At 38.0% G+C, this 19381-nt stretch overlaps 2 long non-coding RNA genes across 2 annotated transcripts; both read right to left on the reverse strand.

Moving 5' to 3' along the window:
• Window positions 1-2755: 2755 nt before the first annotated feature.
• On the reverse strand, window positions 2756-3534 carry LOC130464067 (uncharacterized). The gene is made up of 3 exons (XR_008924361.1): window positions 3121-3534; window positions 2980-3028; window positions 2756-2890 (listed from the first exon to the last, which is right to left on the reverse strand). It is a non-coding gene; the product is annotated as an uncharacterized lncRNA (long non-coding RNA).
• A 6077-nt stretch (window positions 3535-9611) lies between these two features.
• LOC130463715 (uncharacterized) lies at window positions 9612-10958 on the reverse strand. The gene is made up of 4 exons (XR_008923857.1): window positions 10487-10958; window positions 10346-10394; window positions 10142-10256; window positions 9612-9624 (listed from the first exon to the last, which is right to left on the reverse strand). It is a non-coding gene; the product is annotated as an uncharacterized lncRNA (long non-coding RNA).
• Between the last annotated feature and the right edge of the window lie 8423 nt (window positions 10959-19381).

Here is a 19381-nt window from a genome sequence, read left to right on the forward strand (position 1 = left end):
TTTTAATACTAATTTAATAATTTAATACTTTGAAAGAAATCAGACTCGGAGCTCAGGAAGAACGGACCAACGAAAAGGCTTAGCAAATCGTGGAATTGAGGTAACGGTTATTGCTAGTACCCGCAATCCCTTCGAAATGTATTTATATACGAATGATGTTATGAACGATTGATGTTTTATAATGATGTTTTATGATTTGCGGGATTACAAGTATGATTTGATTGAATTGTTTTACGATAATGCAGCTTTATGCAAAGTATTGATTTAATGAATTATTATTCCTGAATAAAATGATTTTATGAAATAAACGAGATTTAATGGTTTTATTGAACCACCCTGAATGAATGAGATTTTCCTGATTAATGTTCTATTAAAAGAAATGTAAACATGATAAATGAAAGTGTAAGAACTGGTAGCCCAGGCTCCCCCTGATAAGAAGCACTGGCTTCCCCTGATATGGAACCAAGGTTCCCCCTGATAAGAAGCACTGGATTCCCCTGTTATGGAGCACTGACTCCCCCTGTTATGAAGCACTGGCTTCCCTTGTTCGTAGGAGACGTCCTACCATGTTTCCTGTAAAGTCCTTACGACCTGAATAATACTGTTAAAAGGAAAAAGATTACTGAAATGATGTTCCTGAAATAATGTTACTGAAATGATGTTCCTGAAATAATATTCCTGAAATAATGTTCCTGAAATGATGTTTCTGAAATGACGTTTCTAAAATTATGTTTCTGAAATGATGATGCTTCTTAAATGATGATTTATTAAATGTTTTACTATATTCTATTCTCCCTGTTTATTAAATAAAATGAATTGAAATGATGTTATGTAACACCCCAACAATTCCCATTTTCTAAAATAACCTCTTTTTAAATATAACTGTAGGGAATTATCAAAGTATTATCGCCCGTGTGAAAACGTTACGGCTTATTCAGAATTTTGCAGCGGAAAACATAAAACTAACTTTTAGGTTCATAAATAATCTATTACATATTAGGTCCAAACCAATTAACTGAATTAAGGAAACACGAATAGTATGACAAATTTCAAAACCAAGTTAACAAATTAAATCACTTAATTAAACGAATAGAACTACAAGCTCTCTAATCCCGATCCCAATGATGCATCATCTTCAAACCTGTAGATGGGCAACGCTTATTGATCCTTAGAGACTGCTCACCAAAGATGGGTCATCAGAGGATCAATAAGGCATAGCCATGATCAACACACACAAACAAAGCACGTAATCAGCAAAGCTGAGTACTACATACTAAAACAACAACAATCCTAGCATGATACTATCAAACCAACAACCCTATCATGATACTAATAAATATAAGTAAGGACAGACAAAACATAATAATTTGACGACTATACTTGACTAGACTAAGCTAGGCTTAATAACCATAATATTATTTTAGTTGAAATAGACAATGGACCGAGTTGACCATCCAGAAGTCTTCACTAAGGAAGACGAGGTACGGGCGCGACTCCGTAACCTCAGTGACCTGCGATATCGAGGAACGTTTAAATAAAAATAGGACACGGTGATCAATCCGGTCCCAGAAAAGGCCATGGGCTACCACCATGAACCCCAACTCCTGTTTGTCCGTCACTTCAGACGTGCACAGTCTAAAGCTATTGCTATTCAGTTTCACTTTACATGATTTACAAATTGAGACTCCGTTATGACTCAACCATTACATAAGACAGACAATTCACATTTGTTCACAACTGTTTTTATCTTGGAATCAAGTAAGTGATCATAAAAGCATCAATCAAGACTCATTCCAACTTAACCAACCTTTCCTTTAACCATGAGCAACCCTGTATATGGGCATAAAGTTTCAACTTACTAAACAAGGTCCTCCGCCCTTATAAAGTAGTGAAAAGATAGAAAGGGAACAACAACCAATTGATCCAACCCAATCATATAGAATAATCTAGTGTTCCCAACCAACATGTTTGTATCAAACATCCATACTAACATGTTACAGTTCTTATAGTGCAAAATAAGTTCAATAAGTTTGTCCAACAGTATTAAACATGCACATTCAATATAACCCAGTTCGTCCATAATATCAACATCACCAAGTTCAACAATAATATCAACATAACCAAGTTCAACAACAAGATTCAACATGGTTTCATCAATTAGCACACATTCCAAGCACACAGGTATGTACGTACCTTGTGTAAACAAACTGATACGTCACCTTAACACTTTCAAAAGTTGCCTAAAGAGAATTCTCCACCTAACAACAACCAATATAGACTCATATCAATTCATATTGAATTTTCAGCAACATTAGGGAGCTTCAAACCCTTCCTAAACATAATTAGAACATTTTCCAATATCGAAACTTGAATATTTGATTTCCTAGCATCATAATTATTATATTAATTATTGAAATTCGTTGAAAACTCTTCAAAGCATCATACTTTAAATTTCCAGCAATCTAACTAATTTCAAACTACTCCAAAACATAATTAACATGTTTGAAATCATAAAAAAAAACAATAACTTTAATAACTTGTAATCGTCCTACCATGGTTTAAAACTATAAAAACCTTAAAATCCATGCTTTAATAATTAAAACCCCTATTTTTAATCAAAATATATAATCTGAAAATTAGTAATTCAATTATGCAATATTAAAATCTGAAATTCATAAATAAATCACAAAAATCATAAATTTAATTCAATCAAAACATAAATTAAATTAATAGTATAACTAAAACATTTAAATAACTTAGGGTTTAAGAAATAACCACAAGGAGAGAATGAGGAGGAGGCTGGCCGGCGGTAGACTTTGCGGCGCGGCAGCGACGGTCGATTGAGCTGACGAAGGTGGTGTTGTGCGGGTGGCGAAGAGACTCGCGGAGGCTGGGCGAAACAGAAAACCGAGTGAGGGGAGCAAGCACGACCAAAAGAGAGGAAGGGACAAAAGAGAGAAGGGGGAGGAAGAAGCATACCGGCGGCGAAGGCGGTGGCTCAGCGGCGCGGCTAGGCGCAAAGGTGGTGCTGTGAAACCAATAACACCGTTAAGGAGGGGAAAAACGACGAGGAGGAGCAGGGCAAGACAACCGAAAGAAGGGAGAGGAAGAAGGAGTTACCACGAGGGTCGACGGTGGTCGTCGGTGCAGGTGGTGGTCCGGCAGTGGGCGACGGCGTGGAGGGGAGGAAGGAGAGATGGCTGAGTTGTGCGTGAATTGAAGGAGGGTTTCTCTTTTTTTTTTTTTTTTTTTTTCTTCTTTTGGTTTCACGTAAGAGTAGAGAAGAGGAGGGAGTATTTAGTTGGGTTTATTGGTTTGGGCTTTGCCCAATTGGGCTAGGAGTAGGATTTAGGTTGATGAATCCACAATGTTTAGTATTGCTTTCTAATTTCAATAGAACGTGGTTTCGTAATTCGAAATCGTTTTAACGTAAAATTCAAGTATACATTTTGATTTCGTAAATCATTAAAAGTATTCAAAATGAAATAAAATAATTATATTTTAATTACATATTCATTTCTGAAATCCGTAAATTATATTTAAATATATTAATATACGTTAAAATATATAAACAAAATATATAAAATTATGGGGGATTACAATCTACCCCTCTTAAAAGAAGTTTCGTCCCGAAACTTGACACGAAAATTCACATATCTTTCCAAACTTTCCAACTTATTCTTATTGTAGAAGTACTTTGTGCCACTCTTGTGCACTCTTTTGCCAACTAAGAGTTACTTGTAATATTCAAGAACACATTTTCTTATGCGGAGAATCTATTTCCTTTACATCAACATGTATAAGTTGCTAAAAATGAGCATAAAATGCATAAAATACCATAAAAATAGGTAAAAAGCGCGAATTTCTATCGCATTCTACGCCCCTTAAAGAAAACGAGTTACGCCCTCGTAACTCATCTCAGGGAATAACTTTGGATATCTTTTCTTCAACGAATTCTGCTCCCAATACTATATTTTCACTAAAATCATCTCAACAAGTGAAACCTCTACACTTCTTTCCCATACAATGCCTCAACATGTGACATCTTACTGCTCGCATGGTATCTATTTTTCAAGAAATTCAATCGAATCTAGGTGGTTCCCCAGTTGCTCTTAAAGTCAATAACACAGGCTCTCAACATATATTCCGTAGTTTGGTTAGTCCCCTCAGGCTGACCATCAATTGCAGGGTGGAAAGCAGTACATTTTTCGATGTTGTCCCCAAGATTCAACTGGACCTTATTGCCAAAGTTTCAGACTTTTGTGCTCGGTAAGGATCTTACATGTTGCCCTATAAAGGTAATGTCTCCAAATATTCGCAGGTAACACAATAGCAGCTAACTCTAGGTCATGGGTTTGGTAATTAGGCTTATAAGGTTTCAATTGACGCGACAACAGTTGCGGAGGTCAAACATTCCCTTAAAATCTGGAAAGCTTCTTCACAATTCTCACTCCACTTGAATTTCGATTCCTTTTCAACAAGTTGGTCACTGGTTTTGCTTTCTTCGAAAAGTTTTCCACAACCTCCTATAATAGCCATCTAGGCTTAGAAAACTTCAAATATCGGACACGTCCTTTGGAGTAGGTCACTCACTTAAGCTTGAATCTTAGCATGATCTACAGAAACTCCTTCTGTTCAACTTTCCTTGTTACCGAACCTCATTACACTTTTCATGGGTGTATAACTTTTGGCTTAACTCTTAGCTCTTGCACCAATTCATGTATTTCTTTTCATCTTTTCCAGACAACAATGATTTCTAACGATCCTGGACCACTCAAATCTTCTCTTAAATTTATTCCCTTACGTAACATAGTTCTCAATCAATTTAACCCTTCACTTTTCTGTCGGTGTCACTTATACCCATATGACTTCAAGATTTGTATACTTCATTTAATAAAATTAGATTCTTCCTAAGCGTCTCCAAGTAATCCTCAAGTGTTTGTCATGCTCTTTCTCATTCCTTGCATAAATAGGGGTATCATCAATAACATCATAACGAACTTAATTCGGAATTTTTAGAAAATCTCATTCATCAAATCCATAATTAATGCAGGTGCATTGGTTAACCCAAAAGACATTACTCTAAACCCATAATGACAATAACGAATCCTAATGAGGTCTTAGGCCCTTATCAGCTATTCTCAATTGGTGGTACTTTAAACCCAAATCAGTCTTCGAGAACACACTCGCCCAATTCAATTGGTCCAATATGTCATCTATCCTACGCAAAGAATACTTGTTCTTGATGGTGTTTAGTTCCCTAAAATCGATGCATAATTCCATACTCTTATCTTTCTCCTTAACAAACAACACAGGAGCTCCTCACGGTTATGCACTAGGCCTAATATACCCCTTAACGAAATAACTCTTGTAATTGTGTCTTAATTAGCTCATTTCAGGAGGTGTCATTCTATATGGTGCTTTTAGATATAGGTGTCGTTCCAAGAATTAAGTGTATAGTGATCTCAAAGGCTCCAACAGGTAACATACTTGCAATTTCACTCAGAAACACATCAATGAATCCACTCACAATGGCAACATACTTGATTTTCACTCCAACTTCTTTACCCACTTCTAACACACTGCAGAAAAATAGTTCACACTCCTTATTCATCAAGTCCTCACTTGCATTACAGAAAAAACTAAAGGTTTTTGGACTTCTCAAAACATCTATACGAGGTCAATCTTCCAATATTGTTCCTTAAATTTACTTTCTGAATTTCACAGTACGTCTATCTTAGCCTTGTACAAATTTAGCCAATCCCATCACGAGGTTTATCAATTATTGTGCCTTTTGCTTTCTCATTAAAGGAGTTTCCTTAGGGCAGTAACAACGAAGCCCAATTGAATCTCTCAACAGCGCTAAGTCTAACCCCATTTTCTCTCCACCACAAATCAGCCTCATCTTCCAAGTACAGTACAACTTGACCCACTCTCCTGTTCTCAAGACAGTTCACATCCCCAAACAGTTTCTCAAACTCTCTAACCCAGTTCTCTAAAAAGGTAGGATCAGCTTGCTTCTTAAAGTATGGTGGCTTAACTTTGGTTAGTCTCTCAAACATGTCCCCAGTAGAATCAGGACGCTCAGTTCTCTCTTCAGCCAGTCTTCCCGCCAAAAGGCGAATAGTAGCAACTAACTCACTATTGCTTGACATTCTAGTGTGCGACCTAAAATTAATTACTCTACGATACATAACTCATATGTCCCCTCTACGAAAGAAATTTAGATTTGATCATAGAAATCGCATCAACAAACACTTATTCAAGAATGTACACCAATAATAGAGCAATCATCGTCACTCATTCAAGAAAATATCCCCATCAAGGACATACAATTTGAAAACCAATGAATGGAAGTTCAATCACAACAAATAAGTAATAATATTCCCATTTGGGTCCCCAAAATAAACTCATGATCATTTGGATTATCAATAATCTAACTCTATTCCTCAAAAGAATGTTAATAACAATTTCTAAACCATAATAACGCACTTGTCCTAAAATTAACATAAAGGTTCTATGACACAAACATAAACTATTGTTGGCGAATAATGGAATTCTCAAAATGGAAATGAATACTTTAACTTCTATTGCTAACTCTATAAAGGTTTATTTATCCTTGAAAATAATAAAGAACATTTCAAACTTCAATAAACTTTAACCTTAAACTGTTGTAGCTTTGCTACTTATTCTTTAAAACATAAAAGAGCTAATTAACTATTAATGACTTCAAAATATTTGTGGCCTCTTGCCTATCCATTGCTCCTGAAACTTGCGGAGTGAAATTTAGATCTCAAAATCATCAAACTCTTCTTCAGGGTCTTCATCGGGGTCTTCCTCAGGGTTTGCATCTTCACCCATGTCTTCATCTTGATTAGGCTCACTTGCCATCTCCTGTTCACTTTCGAGCTCTGCATCCGAATCACTAGAGATCTCAATGGTTGGCTCATGAGCCGCTGGGTTAGGATACTCTGCCTCAACACCTACATTCTCATTCTCCACAGCTACATCATTTTCCTCTAGGTCATTATTTACACTAATTCCCATAGGTTCTTCTGTAACTGAATCCCCAACATGACTCCCTACGATTTTACCGTCTCTAAACCCACTTTCTGCCGCTTCAATAACGGTGGTCAGAATTTCTGAATCATATTTCCATCTACCATCCCAAGTTCCATACTTAGCCAAGTTTGGAGTTCCATTATCAGAATGCATGTCTTTAAACTTTTCCTTGAGTTCTAGGTATGGAAATTTGTTAGGTAAGCAATTAATGATAGTGGCTGCTATGATATCCTTTCTCATTAAGATAGGTTGCCCTTGAACCTTAGCATAATATTCACATCCAAACACAATTTTCTTCACATAAATATCTGGGGTTTCTATATCAAGTTTCTCGAAGGATCCTATATTGGTATACTTGGAAAGAAACATTTTATCCCTGAAATACACAATTCAAGGTCTCACTAACGATTTTCCAGCCAAAACATAAACAAGGTTCAGTAATCGTTAAGTTTGGTGGAATCAAACAATTCTTTATGCACTTGTAAATGTAACACTTAAACAATTAGCACATGCACATACATAACAATCAATTTCTTATCATTGACTAGCTACTAATGCACATATAATTCTATCTTATATGCCCTTCTTATACTACCCATCTCTCATAAACTAAAGCATTAGAATCATTTATATAACGAAATAAAAGGACGAAAATATAATAAAATTATAACGTAGAGTAATAACATAAATAAAAATATAACATAAGTAAAATGAAATAAGTTAAGAAAATGCGTAGCGAATAAATTCGAGAATAAAGTTATTAATTCGAAAAGATTTATATTTCCTAATTAACGAATTTTAACTCTTGAAACAACTTAAAAAAAAATGAACTCCTTTTTAAAAAAAAAATGTATTCATATGATTTTTATTTATTTGTTTGAATAATAAATAATAAAAAAAATAAATGTCCAAAGTATCACTTTAACTTGGAAAAATAATTTGATTTCGAACGTAAATAAGGAATATCGTATACTTTCAAACAAGGTAAAATGAAATCGGCCCCCCAAAAAAAAGTACCAATTTTTGAACACTATAATACGTAGAATCTCGATTTTTAAGAAATTTATTTTAAATAACTAGATAGTTAGGCGCCTAAAAATTGTTAAGTAAAACCTTAGCTTCTAGATACCACTTTGTAACACCCCAACAATTCCCATTTTCTAAAATAACCTCTTTTTAAATATAACTGTAGGGAATTATCAAAGTATTATCGCCCGTGTGAAAACGTTACGGCTTATTCAGAATTTTGCAGCGGAAAACATAAAACTAACTTTTAGGTTCATAAATAATCTATTACATATTAGGTCCAAACCAATTAACTGAATTAAGGAAACACGAATAGTATGACAAATTTCAAAACCAAGTTAACAAATTAAATCACTTAATTAAACGAATAGAACTACAAGCTCTCTAATCCCGATCCCAATGATGCATCATCTTCAAACCTGTAGATGGGCAACACTTATTGATCCTTAGAGACTGCTCACCAAAGATGGGTCATCACAGGATCAATAAGGCATAGCCATGATCAACACACACAAACAAAGCACGTAATCAGCAAAGCTGAGTACTACATACTAAAACAACAACAATCCTAGCATGATACTATCAAACCAACAACCCTATCATGATACTAATAAATATAAGTAAGGACAGACAAAACATAATAATTTGACGACTATACTTGACTAGACTAAGCTAGGCTTAATAACCATAATATTATTTTAGTTGAAATAGACAATGGACCGAGTTGACCATCCAGAAGTCTTCACTAAGGAAGACGAGGTACGGGCGCGACTCCGTAACCTCAGTGACCTGCGATATCGAGGAACGTTTAAATAAAAATAGGACACGGTGATCAATCCGGTCCCAGAAAAGGCCATGGGCTACCACCATGAACCCCAACTCCTGTTTGTCCGTCACTTCAGACGTGCACAGTCTAAAGCTATTGCTATTCAGTTTCACTTTACATGATTTACAAATTGAGACTCCGTTATGACTCAACCATTACATAAGACAGACAATTCACATTTGTTCACAACTGTTTTTATCTTGGAATCAAGTAAGTGATCATAAAAGCATCAATCAAGACTCATTCCAACTTAACCAACCTTTCCTTTAACCATGAGCAACCCTGTATATGGGCATAAAGTTTCAACTTACTAAACAAGGTCCTCCGCCCTTATAAAGTAGTGAAAAGATAGAAAGGGAACAACAACCAATTGATCCAACCCAATCATATAGAATAATCTAGTGTTCCCAACCAACATGTTTGTATCAAACATCCATACTAACATGTTACAGTTCTTATAGTGCAAAATAAGTTCAATAAGTTTGTCCAACAGTATTAAACATGCACATTCAATATAACCCAGTTCGTCCATAATATCAACATCACCAAGTTCAACAATAATATCAACATAACCAAGTTCAACAACAAGATTCAACATGGTTTCATCAATTAGCACACATTCCAAGCACACAGGTATGTACGTACCTTGTGTAAACAAACTGATACGTCACCTTAACACTTTCAAAAGTTGCCTAAAGAGAATTCTCCACCTAACAACAACCAATATAGACTCATATCAATTCATATTGAATTTTCAGCAACATTAGGGAGCTTCAAACCCTTCCTAAACATAATTAGAACATTTTCCAATATCGAAACTTGAATATTTGATTTCCTAGCATCATAATTATTATATTAATTATTGAAATTCGTTGAAAACTCTTCAAAGCATCATACTTTAAATTTCCAGCAATCTAACTAATTTCAAACTACTCCAAAACATAATTAACATGTTTGAAATCATAAAAAAAAACAATAACTTTAATAACTTGTAATCGTCCTACCATGGTTTAAAACTATAAAAACCTTAAAATCCATGCTTTAATAATTAAAACCCCTATTTTTAATCAAAATATATAATCTGAAAATTAGTAATTCAATTATGCAATATTAAAATCTGAAATTCATAAATAAATCACAAAAATCATAAATTTAATTCAATCAAAACATAAATTAAATTAATAGTATAACTAAAACATTTAAATAACTTAGGGTTTAAGAAATAACCACAAGGAGAGAATGAGGAGGAGGCTGGCCGGCGGTAGACTTTGCGGCGCGGCAGCGACGGTCGATTGAGCTGACGAAGGTGGTGTTGTGCGGGTGGCGAAGAGACTCGCGGAGGCTGGGCGAAACAGAAAACCGAGTGAGGGGAGCAAGCACGACCAAAAGAGAGGAAGGGACAAAAGAGAGAAGGGGGAGGAAGAAGCATACCGGCGGCGAAGGCGGTGGCTCAGCGGCGCGGCTAGGCGCAAAGGTGGTGCTGTGAAACCAATAACACCGTTAAGGAGGGGAAAAACGACGAGGAGGAGCAGGGCAAGACAACCGAAAGAAGGGAGAGGAAGAAGGAGTTACCACGAGGGTCGACGGTGGTCGTCGGTGCAGGTGGTGGTCCGGCAGTGGGCGACGGCGTGGAGGGGAGGAAGGAGAGATGGCTGAGTTGTGCGTGAATTGAAGGAGGGTTTCTCTTTTCTTTTTTTTTTTTCTTCTTTTGGTTTCACGTAAGAGTAGAGAAGAGGAGGGAGTATTTAGTTGGGTTTATTGGTTTGGGCTTTGCCCAATTGGGCTAGGAGTAGGATTTAGGTTGATGAATCCACAATGTTTAGTATTGCTTTCTAATTTCAATAGAACGTGGTTTCGTAATTCGAAATCGTTTTAACGTAAAATTCAAATATACATTTTGATTTCGTAAATCATTAAAAGTATTCAAAATGAAATAAAATAATTATATTTTAATTACATATTCATTTCTGAAATCCGTAAATTATATTTAAATATATTAATATACGTTAAAATATATAAACAAAATATATAAAATTATGGGGGATTACATGTTACGATGTTAGGGTAACTCGTTACTGAGTTTTCGGCTCACCGTTTTGTTTTCCGTTTTAGGTACTGCTGGGGACCACGGAAACGAGTAGTGGCGAGGATTTCACTATTACAAAGTTCACCTATGTTAAAGTTAAGTTGTAACAAGTTTAAGTAAAGATTCTTGATTAAGTTACGTACTTTTATTAAGGAATTAAAAAGGATTATTATGTTAATTTTGGAGTTTAATAGCTTATGATTGATAGTTGCCTTGTAATTCCCAAGAGGGAGTTACGGCAGGTAATGTCCCGACCAAGTTAGGTTAATTCCCCTGCTAATTATGCTTTAATACTTGAAGTCTTGAATTAGAGGTCGGGGTGTTACAGAAAAACTAATAAGTTAGCGGTTAACTCGAGTATATATATTAATTAGGATCCCCTCTACACGAGATAATCCTAAGTAATCAATGTCAAGAATGGAATGTAAATGCACACTATTACAAGATTTTATTACTAACTAGATTACCCACATTTGCAATCAAGTCTGCTTCTCTATTTGCTTCTCTGTAAATATGTTTGATATCCTATTATTCAAAATTTTAGAGGAGATATTTGATTTTCTTGATGATATTGTGGATTTTTCATGTAGTACACAAAATATGTTTTGTAGCGTTGATGATTAATAGGTTACCGCCTTCTGTGAGAAGTTTCTTTATTTCTCGAATTTTTTTCTTCCTGGAGCCCTTTATGTAGAGCACATGGTTAGGGCTGAGCACGGATCGGATATCCGATCCAACATCACACGTCGGATCGGATATCCGTATCCAAAATTTATAAAAACTGATATCCGTATCTGATCCGAAAAACTTCGGATATCCGATATCCAAAAAATTTCGGATCGGATACCCCAAATATCCGATATCCAAACTCTTTTTTTGGTTTGTTTTGGTGATACAGAGGGCATAGCTCAAAGCTAAAAATGTCCTTACAAACTAGAAATTGAGAAAAAATACGACTTGTTCCGGGGTTGAAACGATGGAAGGAGCGTCCTTGATGTCTTGAGTTCCGATCACGTACGGTGCCTGCAAGATGAACTCCAGGCCAAGGGGGGGTCCCCGAGGCGGAGCCTCCGACGCTCAAGTCAGTACAATTGATGTATAAAATGAGGTGTTTAGGGGAGAGAGAGAGTAGGGTGGCTTCTCTAGGGTTAGAGAATCCCCTTTTACCTTGCCCTTTGAGGGGTATATATAGTGCCTTTGTTGGGCCTTTGAGGCCTTGTAAGGGATATTGGGCTTGAGTGGATTTTATTGGCTTTTGGGTTAAAATGGTGGGCCCATTTTAACACCCCAACAAATGCCCCCCAGACCCAATTCTATTTGAAAAATGGGTTGGGTTTTGATTTTGATCACTTCCAAGTGAAAGTCAATTTCAGCTCAGAATTTTAACCTCGGCTCGGATTGTAACATCGGTTCGAGTTGTAATCTCGGCTCGGATTTTACCTTCGGTTTTTTACCTTCGGATTTTTACCTTCGGCTCGGTTTTATCCTTCGGATTTTTACCTTCGGCTCGGTTTTATCCTTCGGATTTTTACCTTCGGATTTTTACCTTCGGCTCGGTTTTATCCTTCGGATTTTTACCTTCGGCTCGGTTTTATCCTTCGGATTTTTATCCTTCGGATTTTTCCTTCGGCTCGGTTTTATCCTTCGGATTTTTACCTTCGGCTCGGTTTTATCCTTCGGATTTTTACCTTCAGATTTTACCTTCGGCTCGGACTGTAACATCGATTCGAGTTGTAATCTTTGAGCGATTTTTAACCTCGTTCTTCAAATCCGGAGATCTGTTTGAACGTGCTTCTAAAATCGGCTCGGATTGTAACATCGGTTCGAGTTGTAATCTCGGAGCGGCTTTTTACCTTCGGCTCGGATTGTAACATCGATTCGAGTTGTAATCTTTGAGCGATTTTTAACCTCGTTCTTCAAATCCGGAGATCTGTTTAAGAGCGTGCTTCTAAAATCGGCTCGGATTGTAACATCGGTTCGAGTTGTAATCTCGGAGCGGCTTTTTACCTTCGGCTCGGATTGTAACATCGATTCGAGTTGTAATCTTTGAGCGATTTTTAACCTCGTTCTTCAAATCCGGAGATCTGTTTAAGAACGTGCTTCTAAAATCGGCTCGGATTGTAACATCGGTTCGAGTTGTAATCTCGGAGCGGCTTTTTACCTTCGGCTCGGATTGTAACATCGATTCGAGTTGTAATCTTTGAGCAATTTTTAACCTCGTTCTTCAAATCCGGAGATCTGTTTAAGAACGTGCTTCTAAAATCGGCTCGGATTGTAACATCGGTTCGAGTTGTAATCTCGGAGCGGCTTTTTACCTTCGGCTCGGATTGTAACATCGATTCGAGTTGTAATCTTTGAGCGATTTTTAACCTCGTTCTTCAAATCCGGAGATCTGTTTAAGAGCGTGCTTCTAAAATCGGCTCGGATTGTAACATCGGTTCGAGTTGTAATCTCGGAGCGGCTTTTTACCTTCGGCTCGGATTGTAACATCGATTCGAGTTGTAATCTTTGAGCGATTTTTAACCTCGTTCTTCAAATCCGGAGATCTGTTTAAGAACGTGCTTCTAAAATCGGCTCGGATTGTAACATCGGTTCGAGTTGTAATCTCGGAGCGGCTTTTTACCTTCGGCTCGGATTGTAACATCGATTCGAGTTGTAATCTTTGAGCGATTTTTAACCTCGTTCTTCAAATCCGGAGATCTGTTTAAGAACGTGCTTCTAAAATCGGCTCGGATTGTAACATCGGTTCGAGTTGTAATCTCGGAGCGGCTTTTTACCTTCGGCTCGGATTGTAACATCGATTCGAGTTGTAATCTTTGAGCGATTTTTAACCTCGTTCTTCAAATCTGGAGATCTGTTTAAGAACGTGCTTCTAAAATCGGCTCGGATTGTAACATCGGCTCGAGTTGTAATCTCGGAGCGGCTTTTTAGTCTTCTTTCAAATCCGTAGAATTGTTCGGAGACTTGCTACACAATTTTGATCTTCAATATTTGATGTATTTATGTTTGTCAAACATGAATTTATAATTCTTTTTGAACATGATGAACAATTTGAGGTGTATGCTCTTGCATTTTTCAAATTAATCAAGTCAAGTAAATTATGTATGTTGACAAAATATGAAGTACAAAATTTGAATAAACGGAGTACTTAGCTTTGGGCTGCAGAATGGGGCATGGAGCTCGGCTCAGTGGGTCAACCTCGGGAGGCTATGGGTCAACCTCAGAGGTGATAACCCAATGAGTTTAAGCTTGGCAACTTGACACCAAATTTTGCCCTTTACTCGGTGCAAGTGTCTTCGGCTTTCGATGTTTAGAGGTATAAATCACTCTGTTTATCAGTAGCTCACTTTTCTTTGTTGATGCTGGGTTTGTATTATCATCATTATCAACCAAGACTAGGCTGCTGTGCTCGGTGTCAGGGCACTAGATTCGGCTTGGGAGCTTCGGAACTGAGCTCGGAATGCCCGGGAGACGAGCTTCGGCGCTGACCTTGACATTGAGTATCAACACTAAGCTTTAGCAAGAATATTCGAAACTAAGCATCAGCGCCTGCTCTTGTTCGGACATCGGGTCTTCGGCTATGAGCTTCATCAATGAGCTACGGCTATGAGCTTCATCAATGAGCTTCGGGAGCTCTGCCTTGGCTTGCTTATGCTATGTTTGAGCTATACCTCGGCATTGAGCTTCGGCCCTTGGCTCGGGAGCTGTACTGCTATGCTCTACTTGGGGAGATCGATCACGACCTCTCACTGAAGAATAGTTGTATGAAAATGTGAATCTGACTTCATTGAAGCATTTTATCAAACATCTAGTATGCGGTTTTCAAGTGACTTTGGTTTGTAATGTGGCTTGAGGAAGCTCCTTTACAAGGTCCAGAAAGTCAGTCAAACAGTTGATAAGCAAGATTCAGCAATTTTCTACCAAGCTATCAGATCAAATTAGCTACGAATAAGATGAAGCAAAGCATCAAATATAAAGGAGGGGACTTAGCTTTGAAGTCACGACTAAGCAATATGCATTTAATCGGGCTCGTCATTTTTCGCCTCTGTTTTGACCCATTCTGCTGATTTTGGTATAACAAGAGTCCATCTTCGGGGAGCAGTTTACTTAACTATGATGAGGATGTTCCAGCAATTTGGTCTCTTCAGGTCCGAAGCTTCGTACTCCGGGAGCTTTTTAGAGTTTCGGCTACTTTGAAGAGTTTCCATCAAGCTGTATTCTAGCTCCCCCGAAGTTGACGATATATAAGAAGCTTATTTTTGCTTTGCTCTTATATTACTCCCGCATTTGTTTTGCTCTTGTGTTGGAGATTGTCTTTGGCACTGAGCTTGGCGGTCTGACTTCGGTGTGACCTCGGAGGCTTGCCGACGAAGGTGATTCTCGGGCCTAAGGGGGTCAACTTTGGAAGTGATGTAGTGCCATCATGCCAATGTATGCTGTTGTTACCAATCGTGCAAGGTGATTGTGGGCTCAGTTGAGTCTGAGTTGTGGAAACTTGCTTTATTTCCAAATTCATAACTTTCACGCGTGAGCTGTTACTGGCTTCAAAAATCTGTACTCAAGCAAAATGAATCCTCTTTATTCTGAAAATGAGTTTGCAGATCTGGGAGAGTGGGAAAGCATCTTTACTTGGCCTTGAGGCTACTGGGCCACCAAAATGTAGTAACAATCTGTAGCAACAATTTGTAGCCACATTATTTGTCACCACACTACCCATTATAACGTAATTTGTTGACAAACAGTAATTTTTGGTCGGCTATTTCAGATTTCCGGCCATTTTTGCGGTTGAACATAATAGTATGAAAATGTGGATTTTCATGGGTTATTGCTCTCGATCCCCACAGACGGTGCCAAATTGTTCCGGGGTTGAAACGATGGAAGGAGCGTCCTTGATGTCTTGAGTTCCGATCACGTACGGTGCCTGCAAGATGAACTCCGGGCCAAGGGGGGGTCCCCGAGGCGGAGCCTCCGACGCTCAAGTCAGTACAATTGATGTATAAAATGAGGTGTTTAGGGGAGAGAGAGAGTAGGGTGGCTTCTCTAGGGTTAGAGAATCCCCTTCTACCTTGCCCTTTGAGGGGTATATATAGTGCCTTTGTTGGGCCTTTGAGGCCTTGTAAGGGATATTGGGCTTGAGTGGATTTTATTGGCTTTTGGGTTAAAATGGTGGGCCCATTTTAACACCCCAACACGACTAAAACACACTAATAAGCTAAAAAACAGGACACGACAGCTAGCATAACTGCTGTTCTAATTAGGCAATTACTCGATGCTTCATCTGTTATTCCAATAACTTCAATGTCTCATACAGTCCTAACTCTTCTCTTTTTCATATACCAAACTACCAGACAAGTACTCCCATTTACCAATTAAAGCAACACATAAACATTTGTTAAATTCCATATAATTTGGGTAACTTAATTAATTGAAAACCAAAACAAATTTACTCAGAAATGTTCTTTTGAGAAACTTGCCCACAAACTGATGCTGCTACAAAAAAAAACAAAAAAAAGAGAATCAAGAAACTAAGAGAACTGTAGCTCAGATCTAAATGAATAAAATTATATCCATGGATTAATCGACTAACACCCAAACATTATGTAGTAAACAATTTGGAGAGAGAAAACAAGATGAGAAGCAGTGATGGTGACTCTGTGGGAGTGAAAGTTTCCGGTGAGGTGCTGTTGAGGATTTGGTGAGGTGAAAGTTTGTGTCTCTTTGTGAAAGGAGAAAAAAGAAAGGGAGAAACTGAGTTGCGGGATTATATTTGAGATATCATGGGCTTTAGGGTTTGGTTTTAATAAAGTTAAGATTTTAAATTATTAAATATTTTTTTATACTTCTGATTTCGGATCGAATATCTGATATCCGAAATCCGAAATTATTTCAGATATAGGATATCCGAATTTCTGAAAATCAATATCCGTATTGGTATTCGATATCCGATTTTTTGGTTCGGATATCCCATCCGAAATCAATTTCGAATCGGATACCCATAAATTTCGGATCAGATGCGAATCAGATAATCGGATTTTCGGATATACAAATAGTTTTGCTTAGCCCTACACGTGGTTCCGCCATAAAAGCTTGATACGAGCCAAGGTTGTAGGTCCAGGAGGAGATGACTTTTGCACAATTATCTATGATGAAAATGGAGGGGAATACAGTTAAACATAATAACATGTGCGGAACAATCCCCAAAGCCAGGAAACATGTATAAAGCACAGATTAAGCAAACTTACATTCGAAGCGTGTTTTCCACAATAATCTGTCAACGAACACGAACAAAGAACTCCACTTGCATGTCGTTCCTCTACTTGGTTCATCGACACGACCAGATCCGTCTTGATAATCGTAGCTTAGACAATTGATCAAGATACTTTGCTTTTGGGAAGAACTCACTTTGGAGGCACAGAGAGAATTAGGGTTCTCTTTGTCTCTAGGGTTTGAGTGTATGAATTGTGTGTGTGTTGGAAACAAGGTTGTAAGGTTATATCATTAACCTTACTAACCGACCAAGCAAGAAGCAAGGCCGGCTAGCAAGCCGTGCGATCCAAGCAACACGGACACACGCCCGCGCTCAGCGACACACTGCAGGCCGAAGCCCACAGCGCGCGCGCCGAGCAGCTGGGCCGTGGGCCTTGCTCGCTCGTCGTGTTGTGCGCTAATGCTTGCTGTTGCGTGCTCGCGCTCAATGGGCTTGCCTTTGTTGCTCGCGAGCTTGCTGGCTCGTTGGGCCTTGCACGCTTACGTGCTTGGCTCGACGGGCCGGCAACTCCGATGCCCTTCGTATTCGCGATTTAATATATTCCCGATATATTATTTATCGTTTCGTATACGACGAATCACCGTCGTACGATACGATTTATTCGTGTCGCCCAGCTTACGAATATTCGCGATACGATATACGATTCCGACAAAGGTCGTATCGTATAATACGTTTCCAACTAATTCCCGAAAAGCTATTAAATGAATTGTTGATTCATTTAATCCGGTGATCTGTTACGTGTCATTGGTGTGACCTTGTAGGTTCAGTCAAGAGTAAGTTGTGAGTTCAATATCCATTAGAACTCACTGATCGGAAGCATTGCTCCAGCTAGCTGTTCCGATCACTTGATCTCACTGAATTAATTGTTCGCAATTAATCTGAACCTTGGTATTAGACTTAATGCACCTTGGGTGAAGGACATATTTCCTTCAGAAAATCCCAGCTGCTGCTGAAGAAGTCTTGCAAGAGTTGTCAAAATTTAGTTTGAAGGTACCCGAAGGAGGAGGGTACCATCGAACTAACAAAGGTGGTGTATGAGGAGGTGAGGTGAAAGTGTGTGAGGTGACAGGGGTACCTTGAAGTTGGTGAGAGTCAATATACAATTAGAATTGCCATTCATGATAAACTGACATTGTTTTGAGGAAAACTCCACGGGGGTTAAAATGGCATGACTGAAGATGTAGTAATTTCTTTCTTGCTATAGGCCCCAGATAGCGATTTTTTTTTTTTTTTAACGTGGACGGATGTCTTTTAAGATATATGATAGTATCGAAGAAATCGTGGGGGAAAAACCTAGGAAAAATGGGATCGCTTTTTAGTAAGATCAAGATCCTACAATTTTTTGAGATTGGACATTGGAAAAACAAGTGGTTTATATATATATATATATGACGTAAAGGTCATACACCAAAAGGTAAAATATTTCTATATATATATATATATATATATATATATATATTGACGTAAAGGTCATACACCAAAAGGTAAAATATTTCTTTTAAAAATGATATGAATGACGTGAATACTTTTGACAAATTTGTAAGAAGAAGATTAAAAATTTAGGGGGAATATCAAGCTTTCCAAAGGCAATGAAATTCTCATTCAGAATTATTTAATTTGGAGCGATCTTGAGCAATCCAAGTTGTTGATTTAATTGTAAACTTTCCTAAGGAGGTGGCACCTCAAAAATAGGGTTGTCCTCCTGTGAGGGGGTCGAAAAAGCACGAGGCTAATGCGGGACCTCGTCCCTCGTGGGCGTGACGTTTCTTTTTGTCAAATCAAGTGTAATTGGATTTCCTGTGAGTTTACACCCAATTGACTAGTAATATAGGAGTCGCCATTCAGTTTTTAACGACAATGAGAAAAACTGACAAAACCCGGTTATCGTGACATAAAGGGAGTGCAATTATGTTTGACCACGACGGCCATAGGTTCCCTTGTTCCCTGATGTGTGGATCGCTCAACGTACACCCGCAGGGCAGAGATTGAGGGTTCGGGGGACTGTAACTACCGAGAGGAGTACTCGCTCTTCGATAACTCCAGAGGCAGGATATCCTTACTAGCTCAGCATAAATAATTGAAGGGACATGCGTTAACTATTAAACTAATTTGA

Source organism: Spinacia oleracea, chromosome 6, assembly GCF_020520425.1.
Source record: "Spinacia oleracea cultivar Varoflay chromosome 6, BTI_SOV_V1, whole genome shotgun sequence".
NCBI lineage: Eukaryota > Viridiplantae > Streptophyta > Magnoliopsida > Caryophyllales > Amaranthaceae > Spinacia > Spinacia oleracea.